The sequence below is a fragment of the Perognathus longimembris genome, chromosome 3, assembly GCF_023159225.1.
Source record: "Perognathus longimembris pacificus isolate PPM17 chromosome 3, ASM2315922v1, whole genome shotgun sequence".
Lineage (NCBI taxonomy): Eukaryota > Metazoa > Chordata > Mammalia > Rodentia > Heteromyidae > Perognathus > Perognathus longimembris.
Genome location: NC_063163.1, coordinates 111,708,555 through 111,717,595, shown reverse-complemented (window position 1 = coordinate 111,717,595; position 9,041 = coordinate 111,708,555). Strand labels below are relative to the sequence as shown.

Here is a 9,041-nt window from a genome sequence, read left to right as displayed (position 1 = left end):
CCTGTAATTGTTGGCTACGGAATTTTAAAACTTCCCATGGTCACCTTCACTCTCCCCAAAGCTAGATTTTTCTTGAATTGGGGGTAGGAAGAGGATTTAATGTGGTGAGACCACTGCTAAAAGTGACAGCTTAGAGTTTACAAGTAGCAGAAAACCAGCTCCCAGCTCATTCAATCATTAAGGATTGCCTCTGGAAAAATACTACTGTGCATCTGATTTCAGGAAGGATTGATCTAGAGGCTCAAAGATCGGTCTGATCACAAAGTATGCATGTGGGCTAGTTTTTCTTTCTGGGTAGTGGCTTCATTATGAAATGAATTACTTTTTCTCTTAATGGTAGTTACCAACAGTTTCGTGCTTATAGGCTCAGAAACTCATGAAAACAGATCATCTTTTTGTCAACAAAAACATTAAAAAGTCTTTAATAAAGACTGCTAGAGTCTTCAACACTCCTTCCCATGGATCTGGATGTTTCTGGTTTGCTTCTGGTATTTTCTTTGTGCCATGACTCCCACCCCCTACCCCCCAAATGCCAATCATCCATCCTGCCTCAATCGAAGAAACCTAAACAGAGTCCTGGCCTGAGGCCGGCCGACACATCCTTCTCTTCAGCTTGCCCAAGGCAGACAAAGAACAGCGAGAAGCAATTGCACATATCGATGAAGTACAAAATGAAATAGACAGACGTCATGAACAAGCCAGGGAGGAGACTTTGAAAGTAGAATAGAAATATAATAAACTCTGCCAACCATTTCTTTTTTCCAGAAGAGGTCAGAATTGGTCACCCAAATCCCAAATTTTGGGGAACAACTTTTGTTCACCATCCTTAAGAGCCTGAGCTGCTAGAAGAGGAGGACGACGGAGAGGTTCTGGCTGTATTGCTTGGCCAGAGGTGAAGTGACAGAATCTGAAGACATGAAATCAGGCTACAGAATACATTCTTATTTGGATGGAAATCTTTACTTGGAAAATGAAGTTCTCTCCAAAGAGTTTCATCAGAATGAGAGTGGCGATCTATCTTCAAAGCCCACGCAAATCAAATGGAAATCTGGAATGGATTTGACAAAGGGCTCCAGTCAAACGCAGAATGAAGTCAGTAGGAAGCTCAGCCGGAGGAGCCCGGCAGCTGCTTTGCCTGTTTGCTGATCACTCGGGCGCCAGTGCAGAATAGCTGGGCAAGGTCACTAAAGACCACAGCTGGCCAAACCCACCGCAGTCCTACCTGGAAGCTAACATGCATGATGAGGAAGGAGAAGGGGAAGAAGAGGATGACAACAATGAAGAGGAGGGAGGACTGGAAGATATTGACAAAGAAAGGGATGAGGATGAAGGGGAAGAAGGAGCGGAGGATGAAGGAGGAATGACACAGGAAACACAGATGGATTCTAACCCTTTTTTCTTTTCATTTATTATTTTTATTTCTCTCATCCTTGGAGCAAGTTGCAGTCTTTTCCCCCTCTGTGCTCAGCTGGGCTGTTCTTGAGGTCTCTTTTCTCAACACCATGCTTCTCAACTTATTTGGAGCTGGGGGGAGTGGATACCTTGCTCAAAAAACAACAGGAAAAGGATCTCCACACACCTCTGTCCTAAATTCATTTTAATCCCTTTCTGTCACAACAAAACCTGTGTGGAATCAGTGCCGCCACCACCTGCTCTGTGGAGAACAAGAAAAGCCCCTGGTTCCTGTGCCCTGTGGAGGTATCAGGCCCCATATAGTAGCCCACAGATTCTAGCTTTTTTTTTTTTTTTTTTTTTTTGCCAGTCCTGGGCCTTGGACTCAGGGCCTGAGCACTGTCCCTGGCTTCTTCCCGCTCAAGGCTAGCACTCTGCCACTTGAGCCACAGCGCCGCTTCTGGCCGTTTTCTGTATATGTGGTGCTGGGGAATCGAACCTAGGGCCTCGTGTATCCAAGGCAGGCACTCTTGCCACTAGGCCATATCCCCAGCCCAGATTCTAGCTTTTTTTCCTCCTTTCTCCACATATTGGGCTTAGAGATGACACTGTGTCTATGCGAATGGCCAACCTGTATCTGTCTACTTTCTCTTATTTAAAGAGAATGGGAAAGAACTTTTAAAAATGGGGTTATATCAATTGCAACAGTGATACTCACAAGACAATATGTTAGAAATTAACTGTACAACTTGTGGGGGGGAGGATTGGGGGAGGGAAAGTGGGAGAAAAATGAGGGAGGAGGTAACAAGTTTGACAGGAAATGTACTCACCACCTTATGCGTGCAACGGTAACCCCTCAGTACATCACCTTGACAATAAAATTAAATTTAAAAAATAGGGTTATAGAAGGTCAGCAAAGGGCAGGTTTGAGATGTTTGGGTGGGGTAAATGGGCATGTTGACAACATGACTCCTCCTCTGGCATGTGTCTGGTGATGTTTACGGACATCCTTGCAGTTTAAGATGACACTTTTAAAATAAAATTCTCTTGTAATGAGGTAGCCCCGACACTATGGGAGAATCTGCAGACCCTGTAAGATCTTATTTGGAATCAACATTCTGTATTGTAATTTTGTTCATTTATGTTTGAATTTTTCTTTTGTTTTCACGGGAATGGAAAGATGAAGCTCAGTTTTAAATGTTAGAAGTGTACAAGTTGCTTTGTTACAATTAAACTAAATATGTATCAAAAGAAGGACTTTGCTAAAGACAACAATGGGACGCTCCTTGGTCTGCCATGGGTCCTGTGCCCGTGGCTGATTTAATCAGTGTGATCCAGTATATAGAATCTTCATGAAAGAGCAGCAGCACTTTGTCTGGGTATGTGAGATGGAGACGAGGTCCTGACCAGTGCACAGCCAGCAAAATAATAATCACAAATTAAATTGTTTAGTGCATTTCAGCACACAATAACTTTTATATGCTCTAATACAAGGGCCTTTCAATTTCATCTCAAGGCAGATCCTTTTGCAGGGAAGTAATGGTTGACTTAAACAACATATCATGCAACAATGTACACCATCCAGAGTTTCCATAGGATGATGCCTCACTATCAGACTGATTCATGGAGCCAGACTTGTGTCTTTTTATTTAAGTTCAATTTAATATATAATGTTTTATGTAACAAATACAGTACTAGATACCATTGTGTATGCCTGTAATCCTAGCACTTGGAAAGCTGAGGCAGAAGGATTGTGAGTGTGAGGCCAAACTGGGCTATATAGCAAGACATTGCTTTAAAAGAATATATATATATATATATATATATATATATAGAGCCAGGTGCTGGTGGCTCATAGCTGTAATCCCAGCCACTCAGGAGACAGATTTGTGGATTGCTGTTTGAAGGCAACCAGGGCAGGAAAGTCCATGAGACTCTTATCTCCAGTTAACCACCAGCAAGCCAGAAGTGGAGCTGTGGCTTAAAGTAGTAGAGTGCTAGTCTTGAGCAGAAAAGCTCAGGGACAGCACCCAGGTGTGAGTTCAAGTCCAATGACTGACAAAAGAAGCATATCTATATATCTATATATATAGATATATATATATGAATAAATAGATAACAGATACATAAACACATATAGTATTCAAGAGGAACAGCTCATGAAATGCTTTATAGTTTACACAGTCTGAGAGTCTTTTAATATATATTAATCCTAAGTAACTCTGATTCAAGGGATTATCTCTAAATGCCTCAGAAACAAACTATCCAATTCAGCAAAAAAAGCAATGATAGAGTATCCAAACACCTGGCTTCAAATCATACTACAGAGCCATAGGAACAAAGACAGCCTTGTTCTGGCACAGGCAGACATCTAGACAAAGAGAGCACACAATAGAGACACCAGCACACATGTTTCCTGCAGCACTGTTCACAAGAGCCAGACTATGGAAGCAGCGCAGACAAATAATGGAAGTGTGGCATCTATCCACAATGGTTTATTATTCTACCATAAAGAAGAATGAAATTACATCAATTGCAGGAAATGAATGGAACTGAAGATCATCATGTTAAGCAAAATAAGCCAGATTGAGAAAGTATGTTGCCTGAGACACAGAGAGAAAGAGAGAAAGAGAGAGAATTGCAGGCTTTCTTGCATATTCAGAATCTAGAGCATGTAGACTAAACAAACCAACCAGATATGAGTACCCTATAGGAACTATTTTAGAAGGGGACCTGGTGAGAGGGCAAAAGAAGAGGATGGTGGAGGGGAGGATTAAGAGCAAAGTATTTCACATGCAAATATGAAAATGGAATAACGAAACCCATGAGAATTGACTAAAATGGAAGGGAAGGGCAGAAAGAGCAACATGGAGGGTGCAGTTGACTAAACTACATTATATGCATGTAGAGAAAATGTCAGAATGAAACGCCTTTGTGCAATCAATGTACACTAATAAGAAACACACTCAGAGCTCTTCTGATTTCTATATTCTGCTCCATACTTTCTAAATTCTCAGGACTTATTTTTCCCATAATCATTGCCCTGAGCTAATGGATATGCAGTGTTTAATATTAACTATGTTTTATGCTTTACAAAGCCCATCTACAAGCATCATTTCATTATAATAAAAAGAATATACTTCATACATATTTACAAGTCTTCTCAAGCAACCATTAAACAAACATCTTTGCCAACCTGGAGTGACATTCAGTTTTACATAACCATAAAATCAAATACTGCTCCCCTACCTTGCTGCTACTTTTTGCCCAGTTTTTTTTTTCAATAGCCCTCCTGGGCTTCTCCATTATCGTGTGCTTCTTATAGTCAGTTATACTGAAAGAAGGCTGTGTAGGCTTAGCAAGCCCACCATGACTTCCTTAGAAAGCTCTCAATTTGATACCACTCTTTCTATTCTTTGTATTGGTCTCAAGGGCCTCACCATTATTTTCTAGTGACTTTATGTGTTGCTGGTCCTATTGTTGTAAGAATGGTTCTAGGCCAGCAGATGCAGCACTGAAAGGAAGAATCGAGAACAGGATAACCTCTTGGGGAATAAGTATGCCTTATGTAAAGAGAGGAAATGTTTCTCCTGTTATTACCCCAGATGAAGTTGGGGTACTGCTGAGAAAGAATTGGGCCACAGCTCAAGTTCTGATTCAGGCTGGAGTTTTTCCTCTCACAAAGATCTCCAAAGGCAAACAAACGAATGAGATCGTGAAGAATAAAGCTTAATAGGAGCTGCAGTAAAATATTTTAACATCTTTATTGAAGGATAGCCAATAGAAGATACACACATTTAAAATGTATAATGTGATACCTTCTAACACGCATACAGCTGGAAGAGCACATGGCCACAAATTGGGATCATATGATCTGTGTCCCAAGAATTTCCTCACACCTCCCATCATTCTCTAAGACATAGACACCTCTTGATCTTTTGCTGTCTATTCCTGCTCAGAGGTAGGAAGTAGCCTTTGGTGCTATGTATTTACTCCATCAATTAGTAGGGAGCACATAAGTCTATTGCATCATAGCTAAAACTGCACATGCACCAGTGTCTCTTACTTCTATCCCCAAATGACTTGGCCTTGATTTATACAGGTACACCTAGATTTATCTTCAACTACTTTTTAAACTTTTACAGGTTTCTTTGGTTCTATCATAATCTCTCTTTTCTTCTGGGCTCACTTCCAGACACTGTCTGTGGAATTGGCTTCTAAATTTTAATTAAGCGTTCTTTTTGTTTGGGCCATAAATTAAAATGTTCTGAGTTTCTTTTTCCAGTGTCAAGTTCAAGGAAGGCAGCCAAATGTGAAGCACCAGGGAAGAGGTAGAGGCTCAAGCTCTGCAAACGCCTCCCTTTGCATTTAGTTATCGATGTAGAACATAGATACATGAGGTGCAGGAGCGAGGACACATCTTCCAGAATGAGTTGATAAATCAATGATGAAGCTCACATCCAAGGCAAGGTCCCTTATCTAGGGCCATGTAACTATTTAGTGGCAGAGTTCATAGTGAAACTTGGGTGATCTGACGTGGAGTATCATTAACTTTGTACTGTGGTGTTTTCTTGTTGGACATATTTTGGGACTGTACTGTAAAAGATGAGCTAGATGGTTAAAATGAGAAAGGCCATGATTATTAATAAAAATAACTTTTTAGGAGTTTTTCTAGTACAGGATGCTAGAGTTAGGAAATCTCTTTTGTGGGGAATGTTTTGGCATTCCATAAATACTGTATCAGTTGATGATGATGATAATAATGCCATTTTCATTAAATACTATGAACCAAGTATGCTTTCAGTTCTTTATATGCATCAACTCATTTCATGCTCTCAAAATAGAGGTCAGATTATTTGCATTCTATCATGAAATCAATAGCAGGATTAACAGGATTTATGGAAGTGCATTTTTGCTACCATAACAGAATGGAGCCAACTATACAACTACCTTATGTGTCATTCTTTACATCTGGAAAAAAAAAAGACAGAAAAGTTTTTAATTCTGAGTCAAGGAACAAGCTTCATAGGTATGCAAGCCTATTAAAATCCTGGACATCTTGGGCTAGGAATGTGGCTTAGTGGTAGAGTGCTTGTCTAGCATGCTGGAAGCTTTGGGTTCAATTCCTCAGTACCACATTAAACAGAAAAAGCCAGAAGTGGCATTGTGGCTCAAGTGGTAGAGTGTTAACCTTGAGCACAGAGGCTCAGGGACAGAGCCCAGGCCCTGAGTTCAAGCCCCAGGATTAGCAAAAACCAAAACAAAACAAAACAAAAAATCCAAAAACAAAAACCTGGACATTTACTTGCCAGATAAAAAATGTGCAAATAGATGAAAGGGTGAGAGAATGGGTAAGGTAATAGCTTTCTACCCCCCATGGACCAGGCATTTCTCCTAAAGACTTTTCATCCGTCGTTGTCTTCACCGTGACCGGCAAGTTATTTCCAATGAAGATCTGACTTGAGGAAGATCAGATAATGTGTATAACACCCAACGAAGCAAGGCATAGATAAGATTCAATCAGTCTGCTTCAAATCCACTCTTTCCACAGTATGCCATTATTTTACGGGCCAGATAGAGCAAAGGAAAGAAGAGAAGAAACATACAAGGGCAGTTGTAAGACAGCTGTGTACTTAGAGGACTCTGCACACACGCTTTTCATTTCCAGGCCCAAGTGAGTGGCAGAGGAAGAAAGGAGCAAGAATGGCTTTTATAGACCAGAGACATTGCACACAGCAAGAAACTAGAGAATCAGTGGAAGGGAGAATTTGGGGAGCAACAGCCAGTATACTTGATGGAAGAAGGTAATAGAAGCAAGAGTCTCAGGCACTTCAGAATCATTGCAACTGTGGAGTCTTTTTTGTAAAGCACATTTATTTTAAAAAGCATTTATATATTCTCTCTATAGTGATATCTTACAGTTGAATGGTGAGAGATAGTTTTAATAATTGAGAACAATTCACAACCTTTTTTCTGGGTCTGTAATCAAGAAAAGTATGACCCTGTGATGTTCCTCTTTCAATTTTCTTTTCTTCTGTCCCTCCTCCTCCTCCACCCTCTGCACACGCAGAGTCAGGCTGCGATGGAGCTGGTGTTAGAACTCACATCTCTGAAGACTCAGCCTCCTACTTCTAGGTTAAAACAGATGCCTTATTTTCACAGTGTTTCCTACCTGGAGCACCACAGTGGCTTACCTATTTTTGGTTTCTGTAATCAAAACAGAAGCCAAGTTCAAGGAGGTGCCAATTCCCAGAAGACTTTGCAGTCAGCACTTAACTGCAATCAGCGAGGGAGCTGGAGCCTTCCAGCTGGGCCACTGCTGGCTGACTGCAGAAGAAATGGCCTTATCCACACAGCAGGCCACACTCCCAGTCTGTTGGGGCAGCACCCTGCCAGCAGGATGGTATGTGTGATTTTAGGGAGCAGAATTGGGAAGGAAATATCTGTGTGTGTGTGTGTGTGTGTGTGTGTGTGTGTGTGTATGTATATATATGTATATATATGTATATATGTATATATATGTGTATATATATATATATATATATATATATATGTTTCACTTTCCCCAACTGTGACTTAGAAAAGGATAGTTTAGAAGGCAAATTCCCATGCATGGCACCAAAGTGCTTGGTTCCTATCATATGCTTTTTGTAGGGAATTTGCTTTAACCCAGGGTCAGATGCTATGCTGGCTTTGAATAACAGCCTCTGTTTGCTTGGCAAAGCCAGGAAGGGAAAGACAGGCTGTGAAAGAATGCTACAAAGTCTCTTTCTGATGTCTCATCCTAAGGGCAGGCTTTGAGTTTGAATCTTTATAGATCCTCCTTCTAGTACGCATCTAGTTAGAGGCAATGATCGCTCAACAAACGTTTGTTGAAGGTGAACATGTGAAGATCTCTCTTATGTTATCCTGCCTTTGCTCCTGGCTCCCAATGCTTACCATTCAAAACCACAGGGGGAACAAGGGTGTGTGTTCATTCCTTAAACACTCTGGGACAGGATGAATTCCCCAAGCTTATGGCAATGGGGAGAGTTTATAGGATGAAAAAAACACCTTGCCAACTTCAAACATTTGTGTGGCTAACTCATCTTATAGGTAAACGAAAGAAGGAAAAAAAGGTAGCATTTGAAGCAAATTTCTGGATTATAAAGGAAGCCATAGCATGGCTATCAAGGTTAGATGACCTCTGAATAGAAATAGGTGAACCCACTTCCTTATCTACCCCAAGAAAAGAGAGAGATTTAGGTTGGTCTGGACGGGAGAGGTCAAGATCCAGAAGGGTCAAAACTGCTCGGGTGAAAAGTTGACATTCCATTGGTTAAGCATGCTGAGAAAGGAAGAGTGTGGGTTCTAGCAACATGCTAACAAGCTTGGGTTAAAGGAGAGATAAACAAAAAAATAAATTACTGAGTCAGCAAAAGGACATTGGATACAGTAGCAGTAGTTTTCTATTTCTCTTTCACAATTACCTTCTCTGCCACCTATTACAAAGTAACAAACATATCATTTTGCTAGTTGCAATATGTAGGTTCTTTTGAAGAAACAAAAGTAGCTTCAAACTTCATGTCAAATTCAAATAAGTCTCTAACAACCCCATTCAGCCAGACATGTGGACATTTACTGAACTATCAATGCGCTGGTATATAAGA

The 9,041-nt window shown here is 40.7% G+C and overlaps 1 pseudogene; it reads left to right on the top strand.

Moving 5' to 3' along the window:
- Positions 1–458: 458 nt before the first annotated feature.
- On the top strand, positions 459–1,483 carry LOC125347793 (annotated as a pseudogene).
- The last annotated feature ends 7,558 nt before the right edge of the window (positions 1,484–9,041 follow it).